This window comes from Hylobates moloch, unplaced genomic scaffold, assembly GCF_009828535.3.
Source record: "Hylobates moloch isolate HMO894 unplaced genomic scaffold, HMol_V3 SCAFFOLD_2, whole genome shotgun sequence".
Taxonomy (NCBI): Eukaryota; Metazoa; Chordata; class Mammalia; order Primates; family Hylobatidae; genus Hylobates; species Hylobates moloch.
In genome coordinates, this window is record NW_026652277.1 from 50496030 (window position 1) to 50513782 (window position 17753).

The 17753-nt window shown below is 40.3% G+C and overlaps 1 pseudogene; it reads right to left on the reverse strand.

The window, feature by feature from the left end:
- LOC116476507 (protein farnesyltransferase/geranylgeranyltransferase type-1 subunit alpha-like) overlaps positions 1 to 14147 on the reverse strand; it is a 32431-nt pseudogene extending 18284 nt beyond the window's left edge.
- Between the last annotated feature and the right edge of the window lie 3606 nt (positions 14148 to 17753).

A 17753-nucleotide genomic window follows, 5' to 3' on the forward strand; every position in this document is an offset into this window, starting at 1 on the left:
TTGGCTCCATATCTCTGTAATTGTGAATTGTGCTGCTGTAAAAATGCATGTACATGTGTCTTTTTCATATAGTGACTCTTGTTCCTTTGGGTAGATACCCAGTAGTGGGATTGCTGGATTGAATGCTAGATCTACTTTTAGTTCTTCAAGGAATCTCCATACTGCTTCCACAGTGGTTGTACTGATTTCCACACTCATTAGCAGTGTAAAAGTGTTCCCTTTTCACCACATCCACACCAACATCTATTGTTTTTTGACTTTTTAATTATGGCCATTCTTGCAGGTGTAAGGTGGTATCTCATTGTGGTTTTAATTTGCATTTCCCTGATGATTAGTAATGTTGAGCATTTTTTTGTATGTTCGTTGGCTGTTTGTACATTGAAAGCCATCTTCTCTTTGTGTCTTCACATGGTCTTTCACCTGCCTGTGTCTCTGTCTAAATTTCCTCTTCTCAAAAGAACATCAGTCATACTGGGTTAAGACCCACCATAATGATCTTGTTTTAGCTTCGTTCTGTAAAGACCCCCTCTCCATAAAAGGTCACATTCTGAAGTACTGTAGTTAGGACTTCAACTTCTGAATTTGGGGCTGGGGGAACACAATTCAATCCATAACAACATCTGAAAAACTTTCCTCTCTGTTGAGAAGCTCTTTGGTTCTATAACCACATAGTGGATGTTATATAGTGGTATTTAACTTTTTTTTGAGTTAGGAATTTTTTTGAAAATGAAAAGTAGGGGCTTGGAACCCAGAAAAAAGCACATATATATTAAGTTTCACATCAAGGAGTTTACAGACAGCTACCCCCATCCTCAATCTCTTTCTCTCTATGGACCCCTAGGATCAAGAACCCTGGTACAAATGCTATTACAACCACGAAGTCAGGGAATTCGTGATCAAATCCATCAACTAGCTCTTCGTAAGTCACACAACTTAGCAAGGTTCATCAGTGCTAAATTACAGTGTTGTATCTTTCTCCTGAATATTGATAATTGAAAGCAGTCCTCTAAAACTCACCCTCAGTCCAGCAAAACCAAAGTCTAAGCACAGGTCAGCAGCTCTTCCGAATGACTGGAACAGTTCTCTCAGTTTCTAAAGATGTCTCCTGATGCCAGATTTTAAGCACAGATCAATCGTGAGGGATGACAGTCCTGCTTTTGGGCATTCCCTGGGTTTGGGCCTATTAAGGATGAGATGCAGCTATGCTTGGCTACATCTTGAACACCAATGAGGTGTCGTCCAGCTTTGGTTAGTCGTGGATAAGAGAAATGTTGGCTAATTGGGTGGACTTTCCACTTGGGGCTCTTTTCCATATAGAACCCATCAATGCATGAGGCTTAAAAGGAATTTAATATTACTTGAAACTGGGTCAGATTTCCCGGGGCTGTGCCTCTAATCAGTTCCTGAAAATGAGGAGGATTAAGACATCTTTAGCCTTGTTATCATTTGTAAATAAAGAAGGTGGAAAAATTCAAGTCAGCATTTATAGAAGTGAGCTTGAGATGGGCCCTGTGCCATGTCTATAGAGCTTCCTATAGAATATGTGGACTTGAATTAATGTCTGGGCCTGGTGCTGAGAATATTTGAATAATCCTTTTTTTTTTTTTCTTTTTCTGGTACGTTATATGAATGTGTCCATCTGAGGCCAGTTCGTCACTTTTTGTTTTGTTAGTGCAACACTTTGGCAGGGTTTGTGAGGAAAAGTTATTAATATTTGGGTTCATTTTTATTTCAGTGTTCTGAGACATTATGTAGTTCTAACTTTTGCCTTACAATGCATTTAGATTTAAGTCCATTGTTAAAACAAAATTTAAAATGCTTAGTCAAGAATATAGTGAAACTGGAAATCACATAAAATTCTGCAGTATATAGCTACCTCAAAATTCCGTATACACGTGAGAAATACAGTAAAACAAAAAGAAGCTTACAAATGTACCAGAAATTTTTAAATTAAATTATAAATTTTGAATGGCTCTGTAGTTTTATATGAATGTATTTTATTTTCTTTGTCTTTTTATTCATGTGAAAATTTATGTACTTTTAAACCTATGTTGTTTTAATATGTTTTTTCTGGAAATTAATTGCTCACTAAAAATTATTAACGAAATCTACTTTCACTAAAAACAATTGATTCAATAATGTATGAAATAAACCTATGTAATACGTAAAACTAACTAATTTAAAGAAGGGAATTAGAGATCCTTGATAAATGAAATCAGTACCAATATATTAATATTTTTATTTCTTTTCTTAAATATAAAAAGTTTTTCAATGTACTGGTTTTTTTTTTGTCACTTCGTCAACCTGTCTGTGCTATTTAGGTGAAAAAAACTCACGAATATACAAAATTAATGTTTTTTTCTTCCTAACAAGACTCTTAGGAAAAGGTTTATGGGTTTGACATTACATTAAATACTCAAAACAATGCTAATAGATGAAACAATTATCAACTTTTAACCTTACTAATGGAAATAGTATTTACAGTTTTGGGTACAGATGGCAAGAGTTCCTTAGGATTAATTTTTTAAAAAAACCTGACTTAAGAGTTTATTTGGATTTCATCAGTTTTCCTACTAATGTGCTTTTTCTGTTCCAGGAGTCAAGCCAATATACCTCATTGCATTTACAGTGCATTTTATTTTAGTCATTTCTATTGTTCCCATATTTTATAATAATTGCCAAGCAGCAGACATCCTGACCATTGTGTGTCTGTGTGTGTGTGTGTGTGTGTGTGTGTGTGTGTTTGCTTGGATATTTTTTTTCCCTCTTCTATGGCAGAATGGCAAAAGTCATCTTTTGGGATTTATGGGATTTGGAATCAAAGTGACCTGAATTGTTTTAAAGTGACCTAAATTTTAACCCAATTTTGCTACTTAATGTTGGGGCATTGATTAAATCACCTACGCTCTCTAAATTTAAGTTTCTTCATCTGTAAAATAGAAATAAAAATGGTAATAATACCTATCTCAGTGAGTTGTAAGGACTATATATGAATATACAATAAACTGCAGTAGTGATTGTTGCTATTATAATTACTTATTGTCTTGTGAAGATACTAAGGGAAAGAAAATTATCTAGAGAACAGATTGTCAAGGATGATTTTTAAAAATGGGGGCGGGGGAATGGCACAGAAAAACCACAACTTGAAAAATCAACTCTGAAATAATCAAGAATCAATTGCTTGGTAAAATTAAGGAGGTTTTCTATTTCTTGCCAGCATATTTATATCAAAGTGTGTAACATGGGGCCTGTTTTGTTACTTGGCATGTTCCCGGCCATTTGCAAAGAAAATGTTCAGCAGCTGTTGCTCTGGGAGGCAGATGGATGGATGACATTTGTGAATTGTATTTTTCTGATGGAGAAACTGAGGTACCAAGTGGTTAATTGTTTTTCCCAACCTTCCACATCCATGAAATATCAAATTTGAAATTACAGTTCATGAATATCTTCTGCCCTCCAGCTATGCGCTGTAGAAAGGAGTTACCAGTGGGTGAGATGGGAAAGGTGGTGGGGCTTGCTGGCAGGGAGGCCAGCTGAAGAGTGGGGCTTTTGTGTTTGGTACAGATGGCCAACTGGTAGTGCTTACCAGGGCTTCCCTCCCCTGCAGCCCCCCCACCCTCAAGTGACAGCTTTTTGCATCTTCTTGTCTAATTAAACTACCAACAGAGAATGCCAGTTATCTGCTTGTGTGACACCTCTGAATATTAAGTAGCTTTTGTAATTAATTATTTTTTGAAAGGCTCGATCCTCCATAATTAAATAAATCTTTGAGAATTAATAATAGGTTAGCACAGTATATGGACTGAAAAACACCATGAGTGACAACTTGGCTGTGAGGGAAGAATTTTGCATCCAATATAGTGTCATTATTGATCAATCTTTGAGGCTCTGAATGCTCCCAATACTAATATCACAATGTTTTTTCTTTCTCTGTATTCCTGTGCACCCAAGTGGAACCAATAGTTCTGCAGGGGTAAGATATAAAAATGCAGATTGGCTTAAATATCTTACTGCCCAACAGGGCAGTCTGTGTAGTACAGGAGAATATGCCATAAGCAGCTGTCTGGCTCATGTCGCCCTTAGAGTTGTGACTGTGATGCTGTTCAGTAACTTTTGTGTCTTTTTGTGCTGGCAGTGACATGGAGACCAGATAATGGATGCTGGCAGGATCTGGAAATCAAAGCCATGGAAAGGGTGCCGCTAGTCAGGTGGCCGTGTTCTCTGAAGAGCTTGTGGGGTTTTGCAGACAGGGCTGGCTCACCCCAGAGGACAATCTAGTATGTCATCACTAGTAGATCTAGATGAGGAGCCTGCTTTTTTTTTTTTGCCTTGATGGGGTCAGACAGCTGGGGAAGCAGGACAGACCTGCTGCTGCAGGGATATTCTGTCTTCAGGACCTAGCACCATGTGATTTGGTTTGTTTGATGAAGCTGTTTAATATTAATCTTTAGGGGTCTAGGCTGTTTGCTGCTCAAATTATATGGCACAAGTGTTTAACCAGAAGTAGTGTGGTGGAAGGGACTGTGAGTAGAGTGAGGTGAGCAAAAGTGGAAAATGGGTTATACCCATGTGTACATTTACAGACGATTTCCTGTCTGTTCCTTTCACTTGTCCCCTTCTCTTTCCTCCTTCCTGCTTTCCAATCCCCCTCTTTCCCCTTGTCTATGTGTCCTGAGTTTGTACTCTCGTTTGGTTGGCATCAGCATTGTCTTGCTTAGATTTTATCTTTGAGAGTAGTGGGATTAGCATTATAGAATTTTAGATGTAGATGATGTCTTGGGAGTTCTGGACAAGCCATGGAGACTCTTACAGATTCTGAAAAGGTTCCAGGGTTCCTCCCAGGGGTTTGACTTTTTGCTAGATAAACTCCGAGAACCTGTGCAAATGCAAATTAGCAGGAACCCGAGGAGTCTTACCAGCCCAAGGGAGGCAGGATAGCCTAGGGATGAAGATCATAGCTGATCAAGTTAGACAGCGGGGGTGATCCCAGCTCCACCATCCTGTTTTGTTGCCCTGAGTAAATTACTCAGCTAGAGCTGAATTCTAGTTGTAAAATGAGGTAATAACAGGTATTCCACATAGGATGCTGTTTACAATAGCAAAGTCATGAAACCAACCTGAGTGTCCACCAACAGTTGGTTGGATAAAAAAAAATATGCTGTGTGTATAATATATAGTATACACCATGGAATACCACACAACCACAAAAAAGAATGAAATCATGTCCTTTGCAGCAATATTGATGGAGCTGGAGGCCATTATCCTGGTGAACTAATAAAGAAGCAGAAAATCACATATCATATGTTTTCACTTATAAGTGGGAGCTAAATAAGGGATGCACATGGACATAAAGATGGGGAAAATAGGTTCTGAGGACTCCAAAGGGGGTAGAGTGGGAGGAAGGTAAGGGTTGAAAAATTACCTACTGGGTACAATGTTCGATATTTGGGTGATGGGTACACTAGGAGCCCAACCCCCATCATTACACATGTAATACCCATGCAACAAACAAGCACACGTGCCCCCGAATCTAAAATTAAAACAAAACAAAACAAAAACCTAGGAGTGCTATCTGGCTCAGAAACTTAGGTGTAAGGATAATGGTTCTCATGATAATTATCATTGTAATAATTGATATACATTGAAGAATGTGTACTCCATATATCTTGTCTTTTGACATAGTTAATTTCGAATAAGTACTATATCTGTATGGCTTAAAATTAAAAAATTATAAGAGAGATTTAGTAAAAATTTCCTTCCTTCCCTCTACTGAGTTACCATCTCCCAGAGAAATAAATAATGACTGCTTTTCATTTCTTGTATAACCTCCCAGAGATGTTTTACACATAAACAAGAAAATATGAATATATGTACATACATACATCTAGAGAGAATATATCTTTTCCCCCTGCTTCATGGCACACATAGTAGCGCATTCTACATTGTTCTTCACTTTGTGCTTTGTCTTTAGTTAATCCTCACGGCAGTCCTACATGGAATAGCTGTTATTACCTCATTTTACAATTAGAATTCCTCTCTAGCTGAGTAATTTGCTCAGGGTAATATAGCAGGATGGTGGAGCTGGGATCACCCCCGCTGTCTAACTTGATCAGCTACGATCTTCATCACTGGGTGATCTTGCCTCACTCAGGCTGGTATGGGCTCCCCAGGGTTCCTCCTGATTTGTTCAAGTTTCCCAGGGAAACCTGTGTGGTACTGACTCTAACCACAGACTCCAGCCAATAGTTAGGAGTGGCAAGACTCATTCGGCTCTGCACCAGTTGGCAATTTTTCCCATGAAGTAATGATTTTTAAAAACTGTAGTCAAATACACACGTAACACATAAAATTTACCATTTTAACCAAGTTGAAGTGTGCAGTTTAGTGTTAAGTACATTCCCATTGTTGTGAAACCTATCTCCAGAACCCTTTTCATTTTGTGACACTGAATTTCTATACTCATTAAACAACTGTTCATTCTCCCCTTCACCAGCCGCTGGTAACCACCCTTCCACTCTGTGTCACTAAGAATTTGACTACACTAGGTACTTCCCGTAAGTGGAATAACACTGTATTTTTTTTTTGTGACTGGCTTATTTCACTTAGTGTAATGTCCCCCAGGTTCATCCATGTTGTAGAATATGTGAGATTTTTCCTTTTAAAAGCTGAATAAGATTCCAGTGTATATGCCACGTTTTGTTTATCCATTCATCCATTGATGTACACTTGGGTAGATTCCATCTTTTGACTTTTGTGATTAATGCTGCTATGAACATGGGTGTACTATTATGTTTGGGTCCCTGCCTTCAATTCTTTTGGGTTATATAACCGGAAGTGGAATTTCTAGATCAGGTGGCAATTCCATTTTTAATTTTTTGAGGAACTTACCATACTGTTTCCTCAGTACCCACACTAGTTACATTCCTACCGTCAGTGCCTAAGGGTTCCAACTTCTCCATATCCTTGTTTACACTGTTATTATTATTATTTTTAATAGCAGTCATCTTAATGGGTGTGAGGTAGCATTTTTTATAGCATGGCATTAAACATACTTCTTAATTCTTGTATTGGGCACACATGCCATAGAATTCAGAGTTCTTTTCACCTCAGGCCCTCCCCCCTACTTTTTTTGTAGAGATGGGGTCTCACCATGTTGCCCAGGCTGGTCTCAAACTCCAGAGTTATAGCAGTCCTCTTGCCTCAGCCTCCCAAAGGCCTGGGATTATAGGTGTGAGCCACCACACCCAGCCAGGCTCCCTCTTGAAGGCAGGGAAAGGGCCTGTGGAGGAACATCCAGCCTAAGGCCAGGCGAGGCTGGCAGCTCAGCCCAGCACACCAGCTCAGACCCCTCCACCCACCAGGGGCCCTTGGTGGGCTCACTGTGACTTAGTGTGGCTACATCTTTTTGCTTGTTATTTCTCAGCAGAAAGGCTTTCCTGACCTTTGCCAAAAAGAGAGGATGGGCTTCCAAATGCAGAGGAGCCATTTCCATCTCATAGGTAACTCATATTCTCCATCTTTCCTGGATGATTGCTTGCTTTGTTAAATTTTTCATTCAATAAGCCAAGTCATTGTGAGATATGTCCACACTCCACTTCACAGTGTCTTTTTTTTTTTTTTTTTCAGATGAGTCTTGCTATTGTCACCCAGGCTGGAGTGCAATGGCGCGATCTTGGCTCACTGCAACCTCCGCCTCCCTGGTTCTAGCAATTTTCCTGCCTCAGCCTCCCAAGCAGCTGAGATTACAGGCGCCCACCACCACGCCTGGCTAATTTTTATATTTTTAGTAGAGATGGGGTCCCACCATGTTGGCCAGGCTGGTGTCAAACTCCTGACCTCAGGTGATCCACCCACTTTGGCCTTCCAAAGTGCTGGGATAACAGACGTGAGCCTCCGCGCCTGGCCCACAGTGTCGTTTTTAAAAATCCTCCCTGAAAGAAGATGGCAATATTTTTCTCCTGCAGTGTAATGCTGCAGGGTATATCATGTCTTATGCAGCCTCCCCAGGTCAGTGACTCAGTTGGACAATTTATTTATTTTTAATTTATTTTATATTTCAATAGGTTTTTAGGGAGCAGCTGGTGTTTGGTTACATGAATAAGTTCTTTAGTGATTATTTCTGAGATTTTGGTGCACCCATCACCGGAACAGTATACACCATACCCAATATGTAGTCTTTTATCCCTCACCCCATTCTCACCCTTTCCCCTGAGTCCCCAAAGTCCACTGTATCATTCTTATGCCCTTGTGTTCTCATAGCTTAGCTTCCACTTATGAGTGAGAACTTACAACGTTTGGTTTTCCTTCCTGAGTTACTTCACTTTGAATAATAGTCTCCAATTCCATCAGGTTGCTGCGAATGCCATTATTTCATTCCTTTTTATGGCTGAGTAGTATTTCATGGTGTGTGTATACACACACACACACACACACATATATACACACATATATATACATACATATATATACCACCTTTTCTTTGTCAACTCATTGATGGGCATTTGGGCTGGTTCTATATTTTTGCAACTGCAAATTGTGCTGCTAGAAACATGCACGTGCAAAGATCTTTTCCATATCATGATTTCTTTTCCTCTGGATAGATAGCCAATAGTGGGATTGCTGCATCAAATAGTAGATCTACTTTTAATTCTTTAAGGAATCTCCATACCGTTTTCCATAATGATTGTACTAGTTTACATTCCCCCCAGCAGTGCAAAAGTGTTCTCTTTTCACTGCATCCATGCCGTCAGTTGGGCAATTGAAATGAGCCATTTTTCGGAGCTTGCAGTGAGCCGAGATTGCGCCACTGCACTCCAGCCTGGGCGACAGAGCAAGACTCCGTCTTAAAAAAAAAAAAAAAAAGAAAAAAAAAAGAAATGAGCCATTTTTTTCTCATCTCTGGAAATGTTTTCTAGAAATGAGTAGGTGGCTTGAATCACTTAGGGACCAAGAATGGCCTGTGCTCAGTACCACAGTGAGGTATTTGTCTGTATTCCAAGCCTTCGCCTGTACGTCTCCTCCAAGGCTAGTGGTCACTAGGAAGGAGGCGGAGCACTTTAGTGTGTAGTGCAATCTATTCTCAACCTATATCCTGTATGTCCCTGGATACGGCCATTAAAAATATATGACAATATAAAGATAAATTTTGATAAGAGGGAATGAAAAGAGAAAATCTTCCGTTTGAGTTAAGGTGAACAGAATCTGGGCACTGACACCAACTCCAGAAAACTCAACATCACTATTGCTTTGCCAATTTCATTTACTGCCCAGAGTTCTAAGATGTTCAGAATCCTCCTGTTTCTCCTTCTCTGCTGTTGACAGTCCTGATTAGTGGAAACCTTGGAAATATCTAACAAATCCAAAAGGCTTTGTTTGTTTTGTGAGATGTTAGATGATCATAGCAGCCTATTTCCTGAAGTAGCCTGTATTTCCTCTGGATGTTCCTTTAGTTCTTCCTGTACTGATATCATTGTCATTCTGGCTGTGTCCTCTTCATTGGTGATGTACTGCCAGAAGTCCTGGCTTTTTCCCCTCAACATGTTCAATGAAGACTGTGTCCTCAAAAAGATTTTTTAAAATCCTATTTTCTAATGAGAATAACACCACAATGGAAGACCTACATATTCCTACCAATTGTCTTAGAATCAAATAAATTGAAGTTGTGGTAAATAATATGTCATTAAAACAAAGAAATATCTTTCTATAAATTTTCCTTCGAATGCCCAGACATTCCAAGTGGCTCCACTAATTCAGGTCATATAAAGTAAGCATAAATAGCCAGGCGCGGTGGCTCATGCCTGTAATCCCAGCACTTTGGGAGGCAGAGGCGGGTGGATCACGAGGTCAGGAGATAGAGACCACGGTGAAACCCTGTCTCTACTAAAAATACAAAAAATATTAGCCTGGTGTGGTGGTGGGCCCCTGTAGTCCCAGCTACTCAGGAGGCTGAGGCAGGATAATGGCGTGAACACGGGAGGTGGAGCTTGCAGTGAGCTGAGATTGTGCCACTGCACTCCAGCCTGGGCGACAGAGTGAGACTCTGTCTCAAAAAATAAAATAAAATAAAATAAAACAAATAAATAATAAAAAAGTAAGCATAAATGTATGGCATGTGTTGTTTATTCAAAGGGCCCCAAATATGCATAGAAAGTATAAATAGAGATTATAAAAATGCATCTCTACAGTGTGAGAAATTTGGCCATATCTAGACCTTTAGGGTTGAAGAAACTTGAGAAAGATCTATCCTGCCTCATTTGATACATAAGGAAAATGAACCCCATAGCATTAAGTGACTTGCTTGAGGCACTGTGCTTACATTAACTCAGATGTAATTAATGACAATTTTGCTGACTTTCTTAGAACTTAAGTGTAGTGTGGTGTGCTTATCAGAAGCCCTCTGTTATTATGTTATTATGGAGAGACTTATTATGGAAGGACTTATTACTCCAGCTGTAGGAGTGTTGGCTGTGGACAGCACCCAGCTGAGTCCCTCTGTGGGACTTGCCCTTGGCTGCAGACTCTTGCTGAACTTGCTGACTCTTTACCCAAAGTCACCCTCTTATCCCCAAGGCAGCTTGCATCTAATGACTAGGGTGTCTGGTTGATGCAGCGGTATAAAGGCCCGGTCCCTTCAGCCCTAACAGGAACAACTCTGAAGAGTCAGTAGGAGTAGCTGAAGCCATTGTCGTCCCTGCATTGTGACCCAATTCCTTCCTCTGCCCATTGCTGGTTTCCTCCCTCCCCTCTAGTCATTGATCTTGAGAGTACTGCCTAATAAATGTCCTGCATGCAACTTCCATGCTTCTCAGGGAGCTGAACTGGGGCATTAGACAAACCATTGAAGGATATTTTGGATCAATTGTTCTTTAAAAGATTGTACCAAGAAGTTTGAACTGATATCTTAAACTCTTTGTACATTTTCTTGCAGAGTAAACATGTATTGAAAGTGGTAAGTTAACTCAAATTTAAATATATATATTTATATAAATACATATGTATTATATATAACATATTATATATATATTTTATTATTGTTGTTATTTCTTTTTAGAGACAGGATACTGCTCCACCACCCAGGCTGGACTGCAGCGGCTCGATCGTAGCTCTCTGCAGCCTCCAACTCCTGGGCTCGAGCAATCCTCCTGCTTCAGCCTCCCCAGTCACTAGGACTACAGGTATACGCCACCACACTCAGCTAATTTTGTTTTTCATAGAGACAGGGTCTCCCTACATTGCACAGGCTGGTCTCAAACTCCTGGCCTCAAGAGATCTTCCCGTCTTGGCCTTCCGAAGCACTGGGATTACAGATACAGGCCACTGTACCCAGCCTATAACATTATATACAACATATATTATCTACAAATTTATATGCACACATATTTCTAGTAATACTGCAATATCTCAATAAGAACTTTAATTGTGAAACAATTTGGAAAAGGTGTATTCTCTTAACTTACTGGTTGTTTTTTTGCATTCTTTCCTTTCCTTAAGCAACAAATTGACAGTTATCAAAGAAAGAATAAAGCTCCCTGGGTTTTGTGTTTGGGAAGAAGGGCAGGATGATTGGTGGGAATAAGGAGATGGAAGACATTTATGAGCTGGTCTTGTAAAAATTAAATCTGAGGATTAAAAAAAGGAATATACAGAAAATAAATATTTATGGATACTATTAGCTAGAATTAATATTTATTTTTAAATTGTCATATTTGATCTTTAAACATATGAAATAAGATATTACAGACACAATACTTAAGATTTTCTCTTAACAACCCTGTGGTGCCCTTGTCTTGTCTGCCCCCAGAGCTTGGCTGAATCACTGGCCAGCACAGCAGCAGATCCTTGGCACCAAGAACACCGATGGGTAAACGTGGACAGGAGCCAAGGCTAAGGGTTTACTGTTTAGCATCAAATGAGCAGAGTGATGAAATCAGTGTTGAAAGCAGAACACACCTTCCCTGCTTATGGACATTCAATAATAACGGAGTTAGGAAGGTAGAAATTGAATTCCAGACAATGAAACTGCAGTGAACAAACCCTTTGGAAAAATAGTTCTTTTATGATACTGCCAGTAACATTTTTAAAGTCCTCAAAATTTGTGGGGATTGCTTGGCTTGTGTAAAGGGTTTTGGAGTTCACGATGAATTCATAAATAACTCCTCACATCCCCAAGTAAATTTCTTCTCCTCCTTCTCTGTTCCAGTAAACTCACTGCTGAGTCATATGAATGATAAACCTCTGGGACTCTTCCTAGAATTCTTCTCTGGCATGCCCAATTGATTTAGCCTCTAAGTGTTGTTCAAATCCATTTCTTCCTCTTTATGCTCACTTCTGTGCCTATTTGGACCCTCATCAGTTCAGGATTGTTCTATTGCAGAAGCTTCTAGATGGCCTTGATACTTTAGATCTCGCTCCCCTGCCACCTACCCCACCCCACGTTACATGCAGGATTTACACCACCACTATAGGTTCTTCCCAAATTGCTAATCTGGCAGAGCATACCTTAAACAAAAAAACTCCTTGACAGTTCTCCACTGCTCATAAATTAAATCCGAGCCACCCAGGGAGGGCTCCAGCCCTCTGCCTTCTGGCCTCTGTCTGGTCTTCAGCTTCATGCACCAAGTCTCCAGGTCCATACTTTATATTCCTGAACTGATTGTATACCCCGCACCCCCAAATATTTCACAGCTCCATGCCTTTCATCAGGCCTCTTTTTTTGTATTGTAATATAACCCTGGATTTGACCACTTCAGTTGGCTAGCTCATGCCTCAAGACTCAATGCTGGTGACTGAGGAAATCTTCCATCATGTCTTTCAGTGGGGCTTTCTATCCATTTTTATGTCTGTCCCTCCTACTCTACTGTAAACTCCTAATCTTATTAAACTCTGCATCCCAGCATCAAAAACAGTACCTACACTTAGTTATGCTTATAAGTATTCATTGAGTGGCAAGTCAGGGCAGCTGGGAGAGAGGTTGAATTACTCTTCAGAAACCAGGAGTGTGGCTAGATCTAAGCAGCAAGTGAACTCCCTGTTGCTGGAGGGAGCATCGGTGAGACAAGGGGGGCATGCCCAACACGGGCAAGAGCAGAAGCCTTTGCCTTACCTGCAGTGGTCTCCTCCCCAAGAAGGAGGTGGAGGGCTGGGCTCCAGGTGTGTTTGAGTATTTGCTGAATCTCTGAGAGCCTCTTGGGATCACTCGGGCTAGCTCATTGGGCTTGGGAGAGACAGTGTGGACTTCATGTCATAGGGCAAGTGGCAGGGAAGGGTGAAGGTGATAGGTGGGACAAGATGTCATTGAGTACTGCTGGAGTACAAAAGAACAATAGCAACTTTTGCATGGAAGGGACTGGTCAGATGACATGTTCCTCCCTTTCTTTATCTTCTTCCTCTTCTTTTCATCCTTTTCCTTTTTATTATTCTCTTCACTTCATCTTCCTCTGCCCTTTTCCTTTAGTTTTTGCAGACATACTACATTTTGTATTCCAAATAACCTTTTAATAGTAGTGGTATATAAAAAAGGATAGAGAATATCTGTAGAAGTGCAAAATAAATTTGGGCTCAAAAGGAAGTTTGAGATTAAAATGATGAAAAATAAAGTAGTTCATTCAAAGTTTGGCATCACCAGCTTTAAAATCAACTGTAAATTAAGCACTGCATTACACAAGGCACATTGCCTTGATGCATAAATCTAGTATTATTCTCACTGCTAAAACAAAGTACAAGTTCAAGATGATGGGTTGTGAACCCAAATGGGAAAATACGTGGGGTTAGGTGATAACGTTTAATTTCTCTCAGCACCTGTCCATCATATATAAGGTATTGAGTTTCTTTGGTCATTTGTGGATCACGATTTGCATAAAATAGTTATGACTTTTTGTCAATGGCTTGAGATGCTAAAGGTGAATGCTAGACTTCAGAGCATTTATATCGCAGATGAAACCACCAGTGATAGGACCACATCAGAATTTCTGATGAAATTGAATCTATGGTGTTTTCTGCATTTTCTGACTTTAGTTTAAAATATGTCCAAAGGCCAGGGGATATCATTTCAGACTCTTTTCACAGTATGGTCTTTTGACCTGCATTAGAATAACCTGAAATGCCACTTTGATCCCTGGACCCCACCTCAAGAGCTACAAGATCGGAATAGCAGGGAGCCGGTCCGGGCTCTGTGGTTTGTCTGAAAGCCATCAGGGCCCATTTTCTGAGGCATGCTTACTTAGAGTCTTCTGATTGTGCATTATGAAAGCGATGGCTGGTATCAGAGTAGCATGGACTGAAGTGTTGAAACATACCTTAAGCTCCAAATGACATTAGATGGAAGATATAGTTTGCTGCCACAAATGGCTGAATTGGAGTTAGAAAGTATAAATGTGGTACTCTTTGTGCAGGAAAAATGGCAAAGCTAGTGAGCTTCAAGGAGGCTGACTTAGTGGTGGGGAAGGGCTCCTGGGTGGCCATGGGAAACTCTTAACGTGGTGAGATGACAAAGCAATGGCTCAAACAGTGTCATGACCCAGGAGGTCAGGGGTCTTAACCACTGCCAGAGGGTCTTAACCACAATTGTATTTGGCTGCCTGACTCATGCACGGGAGGTTTTTTTCTGAGCATAGTCCTGACCTTGAATAAAACCCCATAGGGAAGGGGGCTGTTTTGTAGGCTGTAAATTGCATCTGAGCCACAGCCAATTTCATCTGCTACTCTGTACAGCTCCTGGGCCTTCAGCTAGCCAGCCCTTCTGCCACTGTGGTGAGGCAAGCCTGCAGTAAAACTGTGGTGCCAGATGCATATGCAGTCGGCCCCTTTTCCTTGGTGCGTGGAACAGAAATTCATATCATGATCCCTCTTCATGGCTTTCAACCCACTTGGTGGTATCTCAGAAGCATTTAAACACATTTTCCTGCTCTGATCCGTTTCTTTTTCTGACAACTTGAACAGCACTATATCTATTATATAACTCCTGTATCTAGCAACATAATTCCTAATAAAGTATATCAGTGAAAAGTCACCCTCTATTTTATTTAATAGAAGCATTACTGTTTATGATATACTCACATGACATCTTAGAAAAAGATATTAGATTTATTCCCAAAATTTTTCAGGTTACTCTAGCATTGGGAGTATGTGAACACTCACTACTAACTTAGAAGCTGTTGCTTCTCCACTGTGCTGCCCAGATTCATCTTGAGCAGATTGAGAGGGTTATGGCTCACTTGTTTAAGCTCTGGATGTTTCTTTCTGGCTATAAGAGAAAACATTCAGGCGCCCTGAGGTCTTGGACATGCCACCATCCTGACCTCATAGAGAGCCTGGCAGCTCTGCTTTTGTGCCAGTCAAAGTTAGAACATTCTTGCAGACCTCCAGATTGTGGTGCTTACATACACTTCCAGGGGATGCAGCAAGGCTGCCCAGACTGAGTTGGGAGGGAGGATAGAATAAGGCAGAGAGCAAAGGGCTTCCACTTCAGGGTCTCTGACAGTGTTGCCCACTGGTTCCTGCCTTCTTGCTGAATCTCTCTGATAATTCTGGACCCTGGGCCTTGTCTGTCTAGAGCTATGGCACTGATTAGTGCCTCCCAGCTTACCTGACTTCCCTGGGATGCACTTCTTTTTTAATTTAATTTTTAATTTTATGGATACATAGTAGGTGTATGTATTTATGGGGTATGAAATGTTTTGATACAGCAATCCAATGAGTAATAATCACGTCATGGAAGATAGAGGATCCATTCCTTCAAGTGTTTGTCCTTTGAGTTACCAACAATCCAATTATACTCTTTTAGTTATTTTTAAATGTACAATTAAATTGTTATTGACTACAGTTACCTTGTGCCATCAAAAAGTGGATCTCACTCTTTCTAACTGCATTTTTGTACCTGTTAGCCATCCCCACTTCCTCTTCACCCCTCCCACTCCCCTTCCCAGACTCTGGTAACTGTGCTTCTACTTTCTATCTCCAGTTGTTTTGATTTGCAGACCCCACAGATAAGTGTGATGTTTGTCTCTCTGTGCCTGGCTTATTTCACTTAGCATAATGACCTCCAGTTCCATCCATGTTGTTGCAAGTGACTGAATCGCGTTCTTTTTATGGCTGAATAGTACTCCATCGTGCATAAGTACCACATTTTCTTTATCTACTCATCTGTTGATGGACACTTAGGTTGCCTCCAAATCTTGGCTGTTGCGAACAGTGCTGCAATAAACGTGGGAGTGCAGATATCTCTTTGATATACTGATTTCCTTTCTTTTTAGTATACACCCAGCAGTGGGATTGCTGGATTATATGGTAGCTCTATTTTTAGTTTTTTGAGGAACCTCCATACTGTTCTCTATAGTGGTCGTATTACTTTACATTCACACCATGAGTGTACAAAGTTTCCCTTTTTTTTCACGTTCTCGCCAGCATTCATTATTGCCTGTCTTTTGGATAAAAGCCATTTTAATTGGGGTGAGATTATATCTCATTGTAGTTTTGATTTACACTTCTCTGACAATCAATGGTGTTAAGCATCTTTCATAGACCTGGTTGCCATTTGTATGTCTTCTTTTGAGACATGTCTGTTCAGATCTTTTGCCCACTTTTAATCAGATTGCTAGATTTTTCCCTATTAAGTTGTTTGAGCTTCTTCTTTATTTTTTTTTCTTGCTCTGTTGTCCAGGCTGGAGTGCAATGGTGTGATGTTGGCTCATCGCAATCTGCGTCTCCTGGGTTCAGACAGTTCTCGTGTCTTAGCCTCCTGAGTAGCTTGGATTACAGGCACGCATCACTGCGCCCAGCTAATTTTTGCATTATTATTATTATTATTAAGTAGAGATGGGGTTTCACCATGTTGGCCAGGCTGGTCTTGAACTGCTGACCTCAAGTGATCCACCTGCCTCGGCCTCCCAAAGTGCTGGGATTACAGGCATGAGCCACCATGGCCGGCCTGAGCTTCTTATTTATTCTGGTTATTAATCCCTTGTCAGATGGGTAGTTTGCAAATATTTCCTCCCATTCTGTGGGTTGTCTTTTTACTTTGTTGACTGTTTTCTTTGCTCATGGGGTGCTCTTCTTATATGGCTGAATCTTGCAGCCTTGTTCACCTGCCCTTGCCTCTCTCATTGGCAGTATCTATCAGATCCCCACCTAGGAAAGGAGGCCTCGGGTACTGACCCCTCCTGGCTCTCCAGCTTCTGTTTCCATCAGAACCTAGATCTTACTGAAACCTTCACTTAAGCTCTATGTCGGCAGGCACTAAGCTGATTTGCTCACGCTCATATTTCCTGTGTAGTAGCTACTCAATTATTGTTGTTCAAGTGTGGATGAAGCTGTGTACAGACTTTGGCATTTTAAAAAGGAAATCTATATTTTAGGGTTTGGAACCTTGAAGGAAAATCATTTCGATAAAAGAACATGAAAGCTGTGATTCCATTTCTATTTACAGTAATTCATGTAGTTCCCTGTAGTTATCAAGAGATATTTCCTACATTCTTTTCAGCTCTTAGGAATAATAAATAAAAATAGCTTTGCCATTCCAAAATAGTGACTTAATAGCATTATCCCTCCCACACCGTCTGTAATATGAACTATACATAGAAGGGTAAAAAAAAACTCTCTAAATCAGAGACTTAAGCTGAATAATACTGAGGCTTAAAATCTTGTAGAGGCCACTATGATTGATGATTCTAACTCCAAAATAAACACTCTTATCCCTCCCCCCAACTCAAATGTCATAAGAGCCAACTTTTCCACCTAAAATTTCTTGGTAAATAAGA